Here is a 19419-nt window from a genome sequence, read left to right as displayed (position 1 = left end):
GGGATGAAACTTGGTGGGATGCTTTATTGAACCTTATAGAATGACATAATAAAGTCCCCGTATGTTCCATGTGTGGGTTTTGAGTTATGGTCACAAATTTGTTGTGCTGTATACTACAATGTTCACAAAATCATCTACATGGTCATTAAATGGCAAATAATCCACAAAATAATAAATGATACACATACAGACATGCAAACACTGTCCACTATTGGCAACTTCATTCCAAGTGATGTGTTCTTGAATGGATTTCTTCAAGAAAGTAGTGCAAATTAGTGGTTCTAGCGGTGGGTTCCTCAGAAAAATATCACAACTATGTACCCAAAGTATGTGTCATTAAATAAAACAAAACCCAAAGGCCATCAACCAGTTTGCCCTTCACTGTGGTCTGGTTCTTCACTTGCATCTGGTTTTTTAGAATTACTGCAGCCACCACCACGACAGTGAGCACACAGTAGAGATCATTGAATACCAGCTTCTCTGCAACCATATCCTCGTTCACAATCAGCCTTGCATTTGGATGATATCAGATTCAAAAGATTGTCAGGGGCTGGAGGCTTATGAGTTAAAACTGGATGTAACTCTCCATTCACCAAATTCCAACCCCAATCACTTGGTAGCAAGTCACAACCTAACCAATGCTGCACCTGATGACAGACACGCGAAGAATGTTCTTTTGCTGCTGCTGATGATGGTGGAATTGATGCAAGTTGGAGTTGGGTGTGAATAGGGCATTTTGCAACAGTTTCTAAAACAGTGATATCTGTGCTCGTTCAAGGATGAGGTGGTATTTGGAGCTCCATATAAGGCAAGCAGGAACTCTTCCCAAGCACACACAACATCAGATTCCGATGAAGATGGGTCACTGAAGACTTCCACACGTTTAATTCTGGATACCTCAGAAGCAGGTTGAATGCTTTCTTCTTTTCTTGTCTGTAAAGAGCTGAAGTTGTATCACAACTTTCATGGCATGCAGAAAGAAAAGACTGGAGCAAGATCCTGCTGGTGGGCTATGCTGAACCTGTCTGATGTTATACACCTTGTTTGGTTAGGTTCCACTTCCAGGCTTGAATAAATAGAGACGACTGCCCTGTTGACTAAGTTATATCAGAAGAATACGTAAGTCTGTATCAGTTCCTACTAGTAAAACATCTTAGCTCTCTGACAATTCTATTGCAGTCTGTACTATCAGAGTATTTGCATCTGCCGCTGCTTCTTCGACTCTTATCCCAGCTTGTTCCAGGTGGACCTTCAGTCCATTAATCAACCTTGCCTTGTTCTTTCCATTTGTCAAGAATCTGTCGTCTCATAGTGATATGCATCTCATCAGTGAAAGTATTTCTGTAGACTGGACCTTCTTTGCTCTTTAACTCTGCTCTACATTATTTGTGCTAGGACCATTGTGGAAATCCTTCTTTTGAATTAATGACAATACCTTCACTGAATTGGTTTTCATCTTATCAAAGTTGACTTAACCACTGAAATTGAGATTGCAGTTTCTGTGGAAGTGCTAAGTTCTACATCAATATATAGACCTTATATAAGCTCAACTTGCATGTTCAAGAGTGTGGGACTTCAGGGGAAAGGGAGTTCCCTTATTTTCATTTGAAATGCCATATTTCTCCTTGTAAAAGGTATGCACATATCTTAGTTTATGTTGTACATGTTGCCATAACACTTAATAGTGTTCTTGTGTATCTTTGCCTTAATGTAACAGCAAATTACTGAGAGTTATGATAATGTTACAAGTTGCAACATGATGAGCTTGCATGTGGTTGCAGTACCACCAGCCGTAGACTAAGATACGATATTCTTCCATAATTTTATGAATACATATCAATTCTTGACCTAAATTACACCCCTTATGCATGAAAAGCCAGGCTAACTGTGTAATGTAACAGTTAAGTTAGGGCATGAGCACTATATTCTAGGCTAAGGACTGCATGCTATTTGGCACAAGATGGCTGTCCTAAATGAATTTTGTATTACAGGGAATAATCCTGTACATGAACCAGTCTAACCTTATGTGAACCTATAGGATATCTGTACAAGAACCAGTATAAGTACCTCAAGAACCAGTTCTAAAAGCTATGGAAGGAACATTAGGAATAAGTTGTTTACACCATGTAACCTCTAAGAAGCATTAAACAACCTGGGATCGGCAGTTTCAGCCCTAACTACAAAATGAAGATTATCTTCAGTACCAGTCCAAGCTAAGAGTAATCCGGGGTTTTATTAATCAGTTCAGTTGCACTTGTTTGGCCTATGCCCAGGATTGAGTCGTTATATATATTCTCTGAGTTAATTGTCCTAAATGAATTCCAGCCTGAATTATCCCAGGACAATTGACATGTAAAGCCACGAGTAGTATAAATAAGAATGACATATGATGAAATAAACATGACACCATCACTGTAACCATCAAACTAGACATAGCACAGAAGTTTTCATAAGATATATAGACCTTTATATACATAAGTTCAGCACAGTGTGGCATACCACACTGCAGGACCATCTACTACAAATATCTGTCAGAATATGTTTGTTCACAATCATAATAAGCTTTTATCACTGAATACATGGTGTTTTCATTGAAATTTCATCAAACTGTAAGGGATCTAATGGTCAAGGTATGAGGCAAAATCCCATCCGATTTCATCACATAGATAATCCTGTTGAACAGCTGCATTGTGTTGACTGGTATGGTCTCTCACATAGGTTCAGAATTACTGACATGCAGATAGAAGGACCTTATCTTTACGATGTTTGAGATCTCCAAATGTCTTATCTGTAAGCTTTTCATAGCCTCTGTGTAATCTCTTTGCTGCATAAATTCATGGTATCTTCACCTACAACAAGCTATATTGACATCAGTTCAGTAGACTTCGGAATAAGGGAATGAATTCTCAACCATCGGTCAGTATTTCCATGCCTGATTATCCCTTATCTGACGAGAGTTCCTCAGCTCAACATATTGTTCTGATGTAGTGAAACTAGTTCCACAGAATTTTTCAAACTCATTGAGTTCAAACATCTAGGACCCCATCGATGCAAAAAATCCGTCAGATACTGAGTAAAAAAATGAGAGATTCAAATCAACATTTTGTCACATTTTGTCACTGCATCTGACTGTGAAGTTGCCTTCGGAATATAGAGGCAAAATTCAGCCTTTAAATTCACTTATGATTAATAAATAAAATTTTGTGAGGTGTGCGCACCATCATTTCTATAACATTTGGTTCTTGGATTATTCAGAATTCATTTTGAGGACCAAAACCGACAAAATACTGTATATAGGTCCGAGGGAAAAAAAAAGTATTTTGGCTGTTTTACATTTCAAACACAGGAACTTATGGGACTTTTCGTATATTGTATTTAATGATAAGAGGAAGGTATCGGCCAACTTTCTTCCCCCCTATTTTTTTCCAATCTAAAGTTCCGAAATGACTGGACTATTCCTATTGAGGTGATGTTGGGCACGAGTACCCATCAGTAGAAGAGAAGCCACTGCTCAGGCCTACCCGAGATCTTTCGTCTCTTCCACCGCAACAGGTGAAAATAACCGGGTCCAAACCATAATATTATACGTACTAAAGACTAAACTACCTAACTAGCGCTATTATCCAGGATAATAGCGCTAGTTTCTTTGGGAATTTTACACCCATAACTAGGATTAATGTCTCACAATACTATTAGTATACACACTTTGGAGGAAAATTTTACATTGGTGTTTAGGCAAGCTCAGTTTCTGTGCTGGAACCACTTATATCTGTGATATGCTACTCAAAATAATGCAATACACCTTGATTAAAGGAAAAATCCATTTTGACCCGAAACGTTTTCAAGACTACTTGATTTGGCAAACTTTGCACTGATTGCAACATCTTTGTATTGCAACCGAATTTCCGTATATTGCCATTTTAAAATCATAACCATAAGTGATCCATGCAATATGAAATATTTGTTAAGAGAGGGTGGACAGCGAGATGAAGATAATATACAGTAAAAGGAATGAAAGAGGTTGCAGCTAGAGGCCGAAGGAACGCCGCAAAGAACCTTTAGTAATGCCTCCAGTACACCGCATGAGGTGCGCTAACCCCCTACCGGGTTTATGTATGGAAACCGAATTGCTGTGCACTGGAATTTTGCCATCATATCAGTGATTTACAACTAAATTTTGCAATACATCCAGTTTAAATACAATACATCCAGTTTAAATAAGAGTTCCACTTTGACCACATACAACTTTCAGCTTACTGTATGTGATCTTCTATGCTGTGGCTAATGATGCATGAGTGCAGCAACGCTGTATTGCACCGAATAATTTTATTATTTTCTCCTGGTATCATCAGCTAGGTCATGTGTATGGCGAATGTAAGTAACAACCGAAATTGGAATATGAGATTTAGGCCCGATGCCAAGCGCTGGGACCTATGGGGTTATTCAGCGCTGAAAGGGAAATTGAGAGTAGAAAGGTTTGAAAGGTGTAACAAGAGGAAAACCTCGCAGTTGCACTAAGAAACAGGTGGTAGGAGAGGGTGGAAAGAAAGGCATAAGAGAATATGGACAGGAGGACAGCAAAAGGAATGAAATGGGTTGCAGCTAGGGGCCGAAGGGACGCTGCAAAGAACCTTAAGTAATGTTTACAGTGCACCGCGTGAGGTGCACTGATGGCACTAACCCCCTGTGGGAGTAAATGCATATTTAAACGCACATTATTCTCGCTTTAAGATAACTCGCTGGCATTGAATTCAAGTTTCATTTCTAAAGCATAACAAATCCTCGGTGCCGTGAAGATTACTTCATTAGGAATTACTCGTGTGAGAAATTTATGACATTTTGAACGATTCAGTAATGGTTTGGTAAACCGGAGTTAAATATTTAATTTGCTTGCTCGGAATTGTATATTAAAGCCATTTACAGCTTGTGTGTACATTGTCCATTTCTCTTTATTTCTTTTGGCCCGCGCACACGTGTTCATTTGCATACAGAGAAATGCATATGAAGCCGGATGGTATTCAAGCTTTCGACCTCATCTTCAACTGGAAAAACTCTGGCGCACACAAAAGTTGTTAAGAAAATCCTTTAACGAATTCACTCGCTCACCATATACAGTTACCTGAAACCTTTTGGGTGTATATGGTACCTAATAGCTTCGGAGAATATCGCTCGTTTGCGACAACGTCGTCATAACTCAAAAATAGCTATTTTTCAGGAGAGCCATTTTAAACAATTAAAACACTCAATATTGTGAATAGTCCCAAAAGACCATAGGTGGAACATTTTTTGAAACATCAAATAGGCCTCTAAAGTTTATAGAAGTTGAAATAATTTATCTTTACTAAATCAAACATTATTTAAACTTTTATAATGTTTGTTTTGAAATATGACATTCTTCATAAAACTTAGTAAACCTCTCATGTACTATTTTGTTTTGTGCCATTATTGAAAGGAAAATAACGACCAATATGTTAATTATGTATTGTTCATTGCTTATGAATCACATGAATGATGATAATACATTAATTTCCTCTTATGAAAATAATAGATACTTCCTAATAAATGAAAGATAGACTGTAAAAAAAAATATTATTAAAAAAACATCCTTATGAAAATAATAGATTCTTCCTAATAAATGAAAGATATAGACTGTAACAAAAAAATATTATAAAAAATCATCCTTATGAACATAATAGATTCTTCCTAATTAATGAAAGATAGACTGTAACACACACACACACACACACACAAATATATTATAAAAACATCCATTCATCATTTTTTTTCAAATATACCTAAGGAATGTGACTAACCAAAAATTTTCAAATAAATGAAAGATGGACTGAAAATATATATATAAAATAATCATCCATTTATCATTCCTTTCAAATAATATGTATCTAAGGAATTAGCATACAACAAAACTTAATTATCCTAATTGGCATACTAAACTTGTATTTTAAGTCATTCATTAAGATTGATTTCATTTACAGTTCATAAAATTTATGATGGCACCGTGGAATCAGATTTTTATTACAAAGGTCCATCAAGTCTTTTTTCTTGTTAGCAGGCAATGTAAGTTTGCTGGAGTAACATGGCAATAACTCATTAATGGAGGTGGCTTTATTTGAGTTTTTCAAAATTTTAAATTCCTTATAGTCTGAACCGTAGGAATGTTTACAAAAAACTGACAATGGTGACTGTTTTTCAAATTTCATTACTTTGACATCAGAGAGTTGAAGAGTCTTGCAATTGATAGGTCCCATTTCAGTAGCTAGAGACTTGATGTTCAAAAAATCTTTGTAACAAAGTTCTTTTACTACGAAAGGCTGTCCTTTCTTTCTAGTAGTTCGAATTGCCGTTACATAAGTTTCCGGCACATAAATGGGTCCACTTTTCAAAATTCTCTTAACTTCTCTTTCAATTAGGGAATGGGCAGAGTCACCCTCGTTTTGGGTATGCCCTTTGATTAGAAACTTGTGTGTTATTGAAGTTATATTTGGTAAGTTGTTTACTGCATAAAGGTAAGTGCCATCATGAACTTATTTTCTGTTGGCCAGAACAGTTATCTGAGTAAAAATTATGTAAGTTTCTCCTGCTTCACACAAGGTTTTAATGTAATCGAAAACACAGGTCCCAATTTCGTTAACCCCACGTTGACCATTAGTTTCGTTCCAGACATAGCAATTACATGAGTTTGTTTTAGCATTGTAAAATGTAAAATTTAAAACATTCAGCTTTGACTTGTAATAAAAAACTGAAATATCCCCTTTTGTATCTGCATTATAGCCTGTAGGTCGTAAACAGCAACAACTGCATCACTCTCAGTTTTATCTTTGTTTTTCATTTCTTGACATTTCTTTTCTTTGTTGATTTTCATAGCTTCCTTGAAGGCGCTCTTTCTCTTCATACTCCGCATTATGATAAGATGAACAAACATCGCATTGATCCTTTTTCGGAACAAAAAATGAAATATTATACTCCGTTGTGAAAATGCGATAAAACAGAGTGTAATTGGCATAAGGTACCTTTTGTTGTTTTGACTTCTCAACATAATCACGATGAATTTCTGCAATTGTTCTAGAACCGCATATGAATGTCCTATTTGATGTAGCTCGTATAGTGACTCTCTATCTGAGGGATAGACTCAATATGTGCCTTGACGACCTTCCTAATTTCAGGATGAACACTTACTTGATTACCATGTTGGCCTCTCTTATCAGGTTCCATAAGAACATCAGCAACTCTGTTTTGCTTAGCCTTTAATGCTAATTCTAGCATTTTTCCTCTACATGACATGGTACCTATTTAATCTGAAAAAATATGACATTTATGAATACCATGTTTGTTGCAACAATGTCACCAATCTAAATAATACACTACCTTTTTGAGTTTGTCGCTAGATTTTTCAAATAACAATGACATAATTTAAGTTAAACAAAAATGTGCTGCTCTAATACGAGGTAATGTTTGTAACAATACTGTCATAACTCAAATATAACCCCTATTATTCACAAAGTTTTTTTTTTACCAATAATGACACATTTTGAATTACGACGTAAAACATAGAGCTGTATGTTCGCAGACAAAACATATTACATCAAAATAACACTTTAGTGCATGAAACATAACTCCTAAGTTCAGTACTTACATTTTGTAGCAACATAGTTCTAAAAAAAAATATGACACTATAAATGAGAGCGTGAGTGTAATTACCCCAACGATAGTCACAGCACAACTGACATGTAACGTTCTTGGCGCAAACAAGTTGGTACATATTATGTTATGTCGTTAGGACATTTAGCGCCTCTATGGTCAATTTTTAGCTACAATTATGACACTTTTGCCAAAAATCAGCATTTGAAGATGAATGTCTATATGGATAACTCAAAATACATTTTTTTTGAGTTATGACGTTGTTGTCGCAAGCGAGCGATATATGAATAATGTAGCCCACGAATGTGCCTCTGTTATATCTGGAAGAAAATCAAAATTGTTGGGATGGCGGTAATGTTATATCAGAGAATTTTTCTTCACCAATTTGTTACGTTAAAATGAAATGACATACGTACAAGTTCACTCCTTTAGATGACCACCTGCTTCACTTCTTGTAAATGCCGATAACATCATTTGGAAATTCTTTCATACTAAAACTTGAGCTTTGCTTACCGTAGTGTATGTTCGCATGTTCATTTTCTCGAAGCGGAGAAGCAGAAAGTTTTGAATATTAGTGATATATATACGTATGATTTGTGTATACGTCCGCAGACAGTTTCAATGAGGGGGGTATATATATATATATATATATATATATATATATATATATATATATATATATATATATATACACACAGACAACCCATGAAAAGTGAAAATTAAAGACCAGGTAACACGCCCCTTCGTGTATTGCGTACACTTCTTCGGGGTATAAAATAAAATAGAGACAAGAAAACTTCACGAAACAATGATCAAAGCCATTAACAAGCAAAACATCATGACAGTATGCAATCACTAGTCTGAAGAAAACAAACTGTCACCGCCAAACACCACGTAAAAATACTTTAAAAGTGCTTAGGAACTGAAACTGCAGTTAGAACAGGCTGTTGCTAAAAGGTGGCATTGTACTTCCCTACAATTTTATGAACAAGGTAACTATCTAATTTAAAAAGACCTGAACTAAGATTCATAAGTTAATTGTTAAAATGCTTATTGAGGCAGATTCAATTATATTTCTCTTAAGAATGTGGTCACAGAAATGATCTCAGATGAATTTTTCCCAGCCTATACAATGGTTAAAATCATTCATATGTACAAATAAAGCACTTGTCAATTGACCTGTTCGAACTGCATAACGATGCTGTTTTAGACGGTGATCCAGTTCTTTACCAGTTTGACCTAGGTATTTATTACTGCACCCAGCCAGCACAAGGAATCGTGTAAATACAGCCGCTCATTTGTTTTGGGCAGTTACGAACAATGATATTCTGAAGTGTCCCTGAATTCTTGTAAACAACATTTATCTTGAAAATTTTCAGTAATTTTTGAATAAAACAAAGATTTACACTATATGGCAGTTTCAAAATATTCTCTCTCACAAAACGCTCCCTATTGTTACTGGAATGAAAAAATGTTTCTAGCTTTCTGCAAAGATTTGTCGATTAAGAACTTTGGGTATTTTAACATAATTCCTACGTCATAAATTTTACAAAACTCCGAGTCTAAGAATTCCGGACTGCATATCCTTAATGCCCTTAAAAACATGCTACAGAAAACAGTTTTAAATTAACCTGGTGATATGAATAATAGTGGACTTGAGAACAGACGCTGGTAGGTTTCTTGTAAACATCAAACACAAAGCTTCTATCCCTTCTATGAACTAAAACATTAAAAACGTCAATGAACAATTAGTTTAACGGTGAATTTAAGACCAATGATTTAATCCAAAAACAGCTCAAATTTTCGCACATGGGCCAAAGGATTATGTTATTTTACGTGGCTAAGAACCAAAGAACCTTGGTTAGGCAAAATAACGGACCTAAAAACTTATTGTGGAAGCACTGGGGAAAGGACCAGCCATTAAACTTTTGAGAGATGAATTAAATACAAACTTATAACCAGAAATAAATTTTATCAATTCATTTTTCATTGGCCGGCCGGCTAAAAGTCAATAAACGTCAACTGGGGCATTGGTAAATAAAGAGTTACATCAAAACTGACCGTTTTAAAGTCGTCCAAAGAAAAACTAATTTTTTTCAACAAATAATGAACTAAAACATCTAAAAACGTGTAATGATATAATTATTTTATTCTTCAATGTGTGAATTTAACAGATATATATGTATACCAAATATATATAACTATATATATCCAAAAACTGTTCGTTTCTTATTTTTCACTGTGGTAATGTGTGATAAATGCCAAACACAGAATATAATAATCAATATATATATATATAAAGAACCCCCTTAGGCAAAACATATATATATATATTTTATATTATATAAAAACTCCATATATAGTTATATATAGCACTGGGGAAATATATATTATATAGCCATTCCAAACTATTTATATATATATTATATATATATATAAAAATAAATATATACAATCTTATAACGCATATATATTTTTTATCAGTTCTAGAATTTTGTCAGAAGCTAAAGGTTAAATATATATATATTGTCAGCTATAAAAGGTCAATAAATATATCAATTGGGATATTGGTAAATAAATTAATATTACATCAAAACTATATATATATTTATATAAATTATATATATATATAATTTATATAGAGAATTATATATATAATTTTTTCAACAAAATATATATATATATATATATATATATATATATATATATATATATATATATATATATATATATATATATATATATATATATATATATATACATACATTATGAACAATCCGTCTAAATTGACGTGTAGGCATGTTCCTGTGGACGGCATCTCTTGAGGGGGTTCTCCAGCCCCAACCTGAGGGATGTCTTCAAAGAGGCATCTGTCTTCCCAAAGGGAGACAGGGCTCTTGCCAAGCCAAGAAACATTCCCAGAAGAGGTCCTCATTACTAGGTCAGGACCCAAACTTTTTTGGGAAGGGATCCCCGGAGGAAGGTCTCTGGCCCCTTCACCTCAGATACCTATCTAGAGAGAGCAAGGGTACACTAAAAGGGAGGCTTTCCTCTGGGGCGGCATTCCCTCCGTGTTAGTTTCACCACAGAGGTGTAGGCCAAGGCTTCCAATGGCAGGCATCCCTCGAAGAGGGCCATTAGCCCCACCTCACTGAGATGCCTTCCTATTGGGAACTGACTTCCCAAGAAGGAGGAAGAGCTCCTGCCAGGCTGAGAAGCACCCCTGTAAGGAGGCTTTACCATAGGGGAGGAGACGAAGGTTCTCTAGCTCCTTCCCAACTTCCCAATAGTAGCAAGAGAACCCGGAAAGGTGATCCTCCTCTCTTGCCGCATTCCCAAGAGGGAGGAAAGGCTCCTGTTAGCCCGGGAAGCATCCATGTAGGAGGGCCTTGCCATAGGGGAGGCAGAAACCAAGGATTTCTTGCAAGGGATCCTTTGAGAATAGTATCTAGCCTTTTCCCCTAGCATACCCTCCCAGAAGAATCCAGGGCACCACCAAGAATGGAAGCCCTCCTCTGGGGCTGAGATCCTGGTAGAGGCAAGTCTCTTGCCAAGCTAGGAAGCATTCTTGTTACAGGGGTGGAGGGCAAGACTTCCTGGGGAAGTTATCTCCTAATGAAGTATGAATTCCCGCCCTAAGAGATGCCTTCCCAGAGGAAGGAAGAGCACCATGAAAGGGAGCTGCTCTTCTGGGGCTAGCTTCTCAGAAGGGAGGAAAGTCTACTGCAACACCAGAAAGCATCCCCGTATCAGTGAATCACCACAGGGATAAGCCAAAGATTTTTAGGGAAGGCATTCATTGTAGGAAATCACCACCCCCTAGCCAGAGGGAACAAGGGCACCTCTGCTAAGAAGATTTTCCTCAGGGACTGTGTCCCTATGAGCCTGAGGGAGGCAGAGCTACAGTCAGACTGATAAGCACCACCAGAGGATGCATGAACGATGTACAGTTCATAGTGTCTCGAAAACTGTTGATAAATTTTTAATATCTACAGTACTCCATCTTGTTACGACTTACAGATAAGAATGTTCTATGGATTTTAAGGGCGTTTCCAGGAAGGGTCACTGGTGGGCATCCAAAGGAGTTAGCTTGCATGTTCATATAATTTCGTTTTAACGTAACATAGACTGATTGAAGAAAATTATTTGACCTAACATCATCTTCATCCGAAAAATTCTGATCTCCGATATATAACAGATACGCATGCATGTACTGCATCAGTCATAAACCCTCCTAAGCTATTAGGACCCGATGTTCTCCCAAAGGAATTAAGATAACTGCTACAAAATGTTAGTGAGAGAATTCGTCAAAGGATTTTCTTAACTTTTTGCTTATGTGTGATTGTGTGCGTATGTTTGTAAACCAGCCAAGAAGGGGTCGAAAGTCAGAAGTCCATAAGGATTCATGTGCATTTCTCTATATGAAAATAAACACGTGTATATACAAGCCAAATGAGACTAATACGAAACAGACATTGCAGACACCGGTTGATGATATACAATTCCGAGCAAGCTAATCATTACCGAATCGTTTTATACTTGAGAAATTCTCATACAAGCAATTCCTAGTGACATAATTTTCACGAGACCGAGAAATTGTTTTATGTGAGAGAGAAATAAGGAACAAGTTCTTTGACGAGAGAACATGCACTTAAATATTTATTGTCATTTACATTCCTCATACAAAATTAACTAATTTATGAATTACAATCGAATTGTTGTATATGGCAAAGATGCAATATTGGCAATTAGCAACCAAAATCCTACACTATACCTATTTTGACTGAAAAAGTTAAATTTGACTACAGTGTGTTTCCACGACTATGGGTGTTATTGAGAATTTTCCACTGAAAAAAACACTGTTCGATTGCAACCAAATTGAGATTGAAATTTTGCAATCATAATTTTAGTTAGCAGCCCAAAAGTTCACTTGGTGTTTTGACGAATTTTACATCGGTTGCCACATGGTTGCAATTATGCTTGGGATAACACCCAAAAGCATAACAATGTCGAATTTAAAGAATTTCACACTGAATGCAACGTTGCTGCAATGCAACCAAATTGCCATATATTGCAATTTTGCAATCTTATCTTCGGTTATCATCAATACAGCATTATACCCATTTGGAAGAAAGGCCCACCTCAGTATTACGGCTAATTATGCACTGTCTGAAAAATTGTCCTGTTGCAACCAAATTGTAATTAACAGCAAATCTGCAACCATATTGAAAACGTTTCAAAATGTTACATTAAACCAATGTTAGTAGTAATTCCTACACAATTCCCAAAAAAATATTGCAAGACTATCAGAGTATTCTCATGAATTTCGTTTAGACCGTATTGCAGCTGGACTGAATTGTTGCATTTAAAATGCGCCTTTTTACCTAGTTTGAAGGAGAAATCCGCTTTGAGTATTCTGGCGATATTTGCACTGACCGCAGCACTGCTGTTATTCGACCAATCGACCGTATTACAATTTTGCAAGCATACTCGAGGTTTACGACCCGAAATGCTGTATTACTGAATTGCTACCCAATTGCAATGCATACCAATTTGCAGCCGTATTAGTAATCAATCTCACTAAATACTGCGTTATACCAACTCCGAAAGGAAGGACCACCTTGTATTTTGACTATTTTTAGTGACTGTAATATCGCTGTATTCAAATAGCAATAAACTGCAATTTTACAATCATAATTGTGATATGAAACCATAACAATGTAATGTATCCAGTATGAAAGAAATGTCTACTTTGACCTCCAAAAGTCTTCAAGACTATGGCCTTGGTGTATTGGCAAATTTCATATAAACTAACATTGCTGCATTGCTGATGACATTTTGCCGTCATTCCTGATTAGTGATTCAAAGCAATTTACATATTATAACGAGTAGATGAAACTAAAATGTTTTCAATGATTCAACATGATTGCAACACTGCTGCAATGTCAGCATACATCAATATAAGAAATTTTGCAGTATTATTCGCATTCAGCAACTTCAAAACTTATTGAATCCAGTTATAAGGAAAACTCATTTTGACTCAAAAAATTTCTATAATATAGCCTGGGTGCTTTGGGAATTTTACATGACTGTAGTGCTGTATTGCAATTTTGTAATCATGAGTGATTAATGAAACATTTAGTAAACACAGTCTGTATGAAATGACTACTTTATATAAAAAAGTCTAGTCTGTAACATTGTTGTTTTGACCCATTTTATAATGACTAACATTGATCTGTTGCAACCAAAGTGCAAAGTTAAATTCTGCAATACCGTATATTCTTTTTAGAGGAAATCCTACTTTAACACCCAAAATTTCCAATGGTTTACCTTGACTTTTTAACGAAATTTACATTGATTGCAGGGCTGCTAAATTGCAACCAGTTTGCAATAAACTGCAATTTTGCATTTATATTTGTGATCAACGACTCAAAATATATAATTATATCCAGCATGATTGATGAGTTCATTTTGACCCCAAAAGACTAATCTCACTCTAGAGTTCAAAATGTGATTTTCCTATGTTTTCATGTGAATTAAACATTTCTGACGTTCATGTGGGTTACAAATTACTACCATCAAATCTTGCCACAAAATCTTTACCTTCAATTGTCATAGCACTGGAATTACCTCAAGCGTTATCCCTAGCACCACACTCCGAGTTATCACTTATCACTGCACATTCTGCCATACCAAACAGAACTTAGTCCTCAGCCACTGTAACACCTCCAAACCCATTGATTGCATTCATGCCCAAAATTAAATCAATATTGTCAATTAGTTTCTCAACCACTAAAGCAGTTACAGTAATTGCAACATCATCAACACTCAATTTTACACACGTTTCACCTTTACACAAGATCTCTCTCCCATCAAAGACAGTTTATGACCCTTCCTCCATTAATTTAATTTTATCCACTACATGTGAACCACGAACTGTAGTGAAACAACCTGTGTCCACCAAACCCACTTCAGAATACCCAGTCACCTCCAATTTAACAAATAGTAACATCTAATAGGGTGCCCTTACACCTCTGAAGAGAAAGCTGCTGGCGCACAAGTTCCCCTTTTCTCGTTTCCTGAATCACATGGAGTTGAAATATGACCCACCTTATTACACCGGCAGCACACAACTGGTTTTTGGTCCTTACAATAAAGCAGCATATGTGGGCCTCCACACCCAAAACACTGACCCCTGAATTCACCAAAATTTCGTCTACTGAGCTCATTTGCCACCACAACTATTGCTTTAATCTCAACAGACTTGACCTAGATGTACTCAAAGTAGCAACATCACTGAATGTATTAGAAGTCAATATTCTCGCTCTATTAACAATTTCGCTCGTTGCCATTTCCTGTATTCCTGGTAGCTGCTGTAATACACTGACGTAACTAGGCATACCATTCACAAATGATAACCTCACTGTGCATTCCAATCCATCCCCCTTAAACCCAGCTAACCCTGCCAACCTTCTTAATTCATTTGCAAAAACATCTACCTGCTCCCCCATACACCTTGAATTGGCTGATTTCCCAAATGCTACAAAAGCTCCATCTGAAAAGGCTTCTTTCAGTACTTCTTCCATCTTTTCACTATCACTTTGGTCATCTTCTTCCATTTCCAAATACAAGGCCAATGTATCACCTTCCAAAAACAATAGAATAAATGCAGTCACATCATTCACTTTCTGAAGCCTAGCAACCAGTTTTACCTTTTTTAACCAAGCAATTACGTCTCTTTCGCCCTTAAAGGGCTTAATCATATTAGTTAAGATTTTCTTGGCCATCTTCTTAACCAAAACTGCCTAGATAGCTTGTAGGTTAAAATAACACGAAAAATGTATAACCAAAAACTTGCCTTATTAGATATCATTACAGGGCACTAATTCCAAAGTAAACTTACAACCCTAAGAGAACAACCCTCGAAACTACAGACTGGGACGTCCCACAACCACAGCCTCTCTCTCTACCAAACCACCATGCTCTCTGCCCCCAACAGCCATGCTTTCCTCACCTTTACAAATCCCCTCCCAATCCCCTTTACAAATCCCCTCCCAATCACCAAGACCACAGACTAAGTAATATGTAACCTGAACTACAGCTCTGCATTCACTGATATAAGAGTGAGCATTAAAAGTAGGACCCAACTTGGGTGAAAGAGCTAGTTGTTGTTTGAAACTTTCATCAATAATGTAAGGAATATCAAAAAATTCATCAATAAGCAAGGCTAGAGCTACAGTGAAGTTAGCATCAGAAATTGAAAGATAAGAAACTAACAAGAAAGCATATCTGACAAAAAAAATGCACAAACAAGCTTATTGGAATAATTTAGTTTTTCACAAGCACTGACACTGTTAACTGCAACAAAAAAATGCTTTAACTCTAATTTTTCTGTGCATGCCACATCAAACTACTTACAAGTCAATTTAGGCAGTATGACAGCCATCATTGTTTGGTTTGGATTTGGATTTTAACCTTTGGTAGTTACTCTCTGATGCTTTCTCTATTAAGTTTCCGTACTAAGACAACTGTAATGTAAGACTTGTAGCCTGCTCGCTTCTTAACGAGAGGTATTACAAGACCCTGTCAATCAGTCATTCTGGGGAAATACTTATGCTCAAAAGGCATTAGCTTATATAGCTTATAAGGTTAACAAAATCGTAATGGGTAAAAATTTTACTTTAACACTGTTATCATATTTTGGATGTGAAAATATAATTTTCATTGTTTTAATGTGTGTTTTGATAGTTCCTGACGTTCGTTTCATTAGCAAATCACCTAACCAACAAACCCTAACCTAACCTAACCTATGGTATCAGGTTCTTACCCTAGTGCATAATATTTGTTAGAAAACATTCCGTGAACTTACGTAAATCAGAATGAGTACTATCAATGGTATTAAGGTCCTAGTATTTCACTCATTTTGTGTTTTCCCCTACCCAAAGGGGGAAAGGGGTTCCACTCTCTCTAAAAGAGAGACGTTTGAATCACAAATTAAAAGATACAATAATTTTATGCCTATATTGCAATAATGGTTTAAAGTAATATAATACCATAAAAGATATAACAAATACTGGAGGAGACACTACTGAGGTCTATTTCAAAAGAATAAAAAAGCCAAATTCCTGAAAAAAAAAAAAAAAAAAGCAAACACTTGTGGAGACACTATAGAAGCCTATTTCAAAGAAAAAAAAAATTGCCAAATTTCTCAAAAATAAAAAACATACAGGCAAAATTCAACATAAACAGTAGATTTTAAAGTTTCGGCAGTAGGTGCAAAAAAAATTTTCACTGAACACATTTGTGATGGCCTAGGCTACTACTTAACCTAATTCTTGACAAATACCAGCAATCCGGTTCATAACAACATAAAACCTGGATGATTCACATTCAGGCCTGTAGATAAACATGACCACGATTAGGCAACAGCACCTGAAGCAAAACACTGAAAGCCTACAGTAACTAACCTCGCCTAAGATACATTTGATATTGTCAACTTGGCAATGGAAAATAACTAGTTCCCATAGTTCAACAAAATGGTATAGTCATTCTAATAAAACTGAAACAGGCATAATACTTACAACGAATATCAGACCAACATTCAAAACAATATGAGACAACAACATCTTTAACATGCGGCAAACGCCGATCTCGAGTAGGCTAGGCTGATACGAGGGAAAATTTACTTTTACGTCAATACCATTTTAAACAATCGAATAAAGAAATAATCGAAATTAAAAAAAAATATATTGGGACTTTTTTGAGCCGGCATTTATAAGTACTGTACTCACAAAACGAAGAGTGACAAGCAATCTCAAAATAACTTACTCTTGTGTGCAAGCTGTACATTTGTAGGACTTGAACCGTTTTCGAGGTTTTCTTGCAACTTCGAGATCCTTATGCGGCGTCATTTGGGTGAATCTTGATTGACGGTATATCTTGAAAACTGTATTTGACTTGCATCTCTCTCGTTCCAATTCCAGCCTAACAGTGATATGGACGAACACTGCCGCCAGACCGGGAGGAAAGTGTAACGTTCACTGAGGGTTTCTTTGTTTTGTGACGTGACGTCACATTCAGACTAGAGGCACTCTCAGCTTTTAAGAACAATGGCACATTTAAAGGGAATTAAATTAACACAATGAAAAAGGGCAAAAATGAATAAATGAATGAAAGACATGACATGTAAATTTCTCACAAATTAGCCACACTGAATCACATTCTTTCAAAATGACTATTGACCTATAAATAGATGGCCATTCTTTCATTCTGAACCACATATAATTATTTAAAAAAAATGGATATTTGCTTCCGAGAAAAACGTTCGCCCTTCTTACCCCTGTACAAAAATTATGCAAATCTTTGGAGGAGAGACAATTTCATGTAATCTGCCCAGATCTGTGGACAGCTTTGCGCATTTTCTTGTCCGCATTAAAAAAAAACTGCTGTGGTGAAAGATTATTTTCTCAACTGAAAAGAATCATGAACCTCTCTGAACGAATAAAAATTGAACAACTTTGTTCTTTCGACAGCTGAGAGAGAACTAGCTAAATCACTTAACTATGAAACAATTATCATTAAAGCTTTAGCAATTCAGAAACCAAGACCTAATTATGCTCAGCATCTCTTCTCACTTCTGCTTCATTATTCATGTCCCCATCAAAGTTCTAGTGTGCCTGCACCAGGGATATAATATACCTGGCCACGGCAATTGATTATTGGGGCATTATTTTTTTTATGTCTAATCAACTCTTCCCGCTGCTGTTTCTTATTCTTGTTTCTTTCGACAAAGTTTCCTCAGCACTTGTGCCGGGAATCAATATGACCGACCATGGCGATTAGTACTTTGAGGGCAGCGTTTTTCTTGGGGACATTTATTAAAAATGAAAGCTGTTTCAGCCTTAATTGGAGAGTTTTGATTTTTTTCTCATATCTCCCAAAAACTCTTCTGAGTTTTCTTTTATGTCCTTCTTCAACAAGGTTCTTTTTTCTTTTTTTGCGGCGTTGGGGGTGCAGGGTGTTGGTCATATAAATGCCTTACCACGGAGATTAACGGTTGCAAGGGACCAGCTTTTTTATGAAGACTGACATTTCAAACTGAAATCGTTTTAACGTTAAATATTTTACGTTAGATTTTCATCTTATATAGAAGCCGCTGCTTTCACTGTTTACTTCCTTTATTTTCTCCACTGAAGATCGATGATTATAGCGCCATAACTCAGTAGGTGCACTGACTCCAAGGCATCCAGTGGCCATCTCCGAGATCCTCCAAGTCGTCTTGAAGTCTTCAGAGACAGCATGTGAGCAAAGAGGGCGAAGAGTATGATTAAAATGGACTGGATGACGAAGCAGATCGACTAAGACAGATTTTCCATAGAGAAACGGCAGATAACTTCAGTCCACAGTTGTTTACTGATGAAAATACAGGCTACTTCTCGGAGCAGTATGGGGTCGAAGTTCCTGCTTTCTGCGATTATGGATTTATTCAGCAGTTCCCCATTTGTATTGTCACTTATGGACGCAAGTTCTTCATTCAAAATAAGGAAGACGGTGGCGTGGAGGAACTGAAGAATTTATACGAAATTAAAGGTAGAGAACTTGAGGTGTTTTCTACGCTGATTGAGGGGAGATTTTGGATACCCAAAATTACCGCTTGGAGCAGTTCTTTGCTCGAAATAAGACAGAAAAGGTATAAAGAAAAGAGAGGATGCCGGCGTGGAAGTAAAGTGAAGAATGTTGATGAAGAAAAAGTAGAGAACCTGA

At 36.4% G+C, this 19419-nt stretch overlaps 1 long non-coding RNA gene across 2 annotated transcripts in view; it reads right to left on the bottom strand.

The window, feature by feature from the left end:
• Nucleotides 1-17732, bottom strand: part of LOC136832190 (uncharacterized) — a 29687-nt gene extending 11955 nt beyond the window's left edge. The window contains exon 1 of one of the 2 annotated variants that reach the window (XR_010851110.1): nt 17485-17732. This is a non-coding gene — a long non-coding RNA (uncharacterized lncRNA). The remainder of the gene's footprint in view (nt 1-17484) is intronic. The other variant, XR_010851109.1, reaches the window with a different exon arrangement.
• Nucleotides 17733-19419: the final 1687 nt, after the last annotated feature.

The sequence above is a fragment of the Macrobrachium rosenbergii genome, chromosome 49, assembly GCF_040412425.1.
Source record: "Macrobrachium rosenbergii isolate ZJJX-2024 chromosome 49, ASM4041242v1, whole genome shotgun sequence".
In the NCBI taxonomy this organism is placed as follows: Eukaryota; Metazoa; Arthropoda; class Malacostraca; order Decapoda; family Palaemonidae; genus Macrobrachium; species Macrobrachium rosenbergii.
Note: the sequence above shows the minus strand (reverse complement) of the source record. Positions and strands in the feature narration are given on the sequence as shown.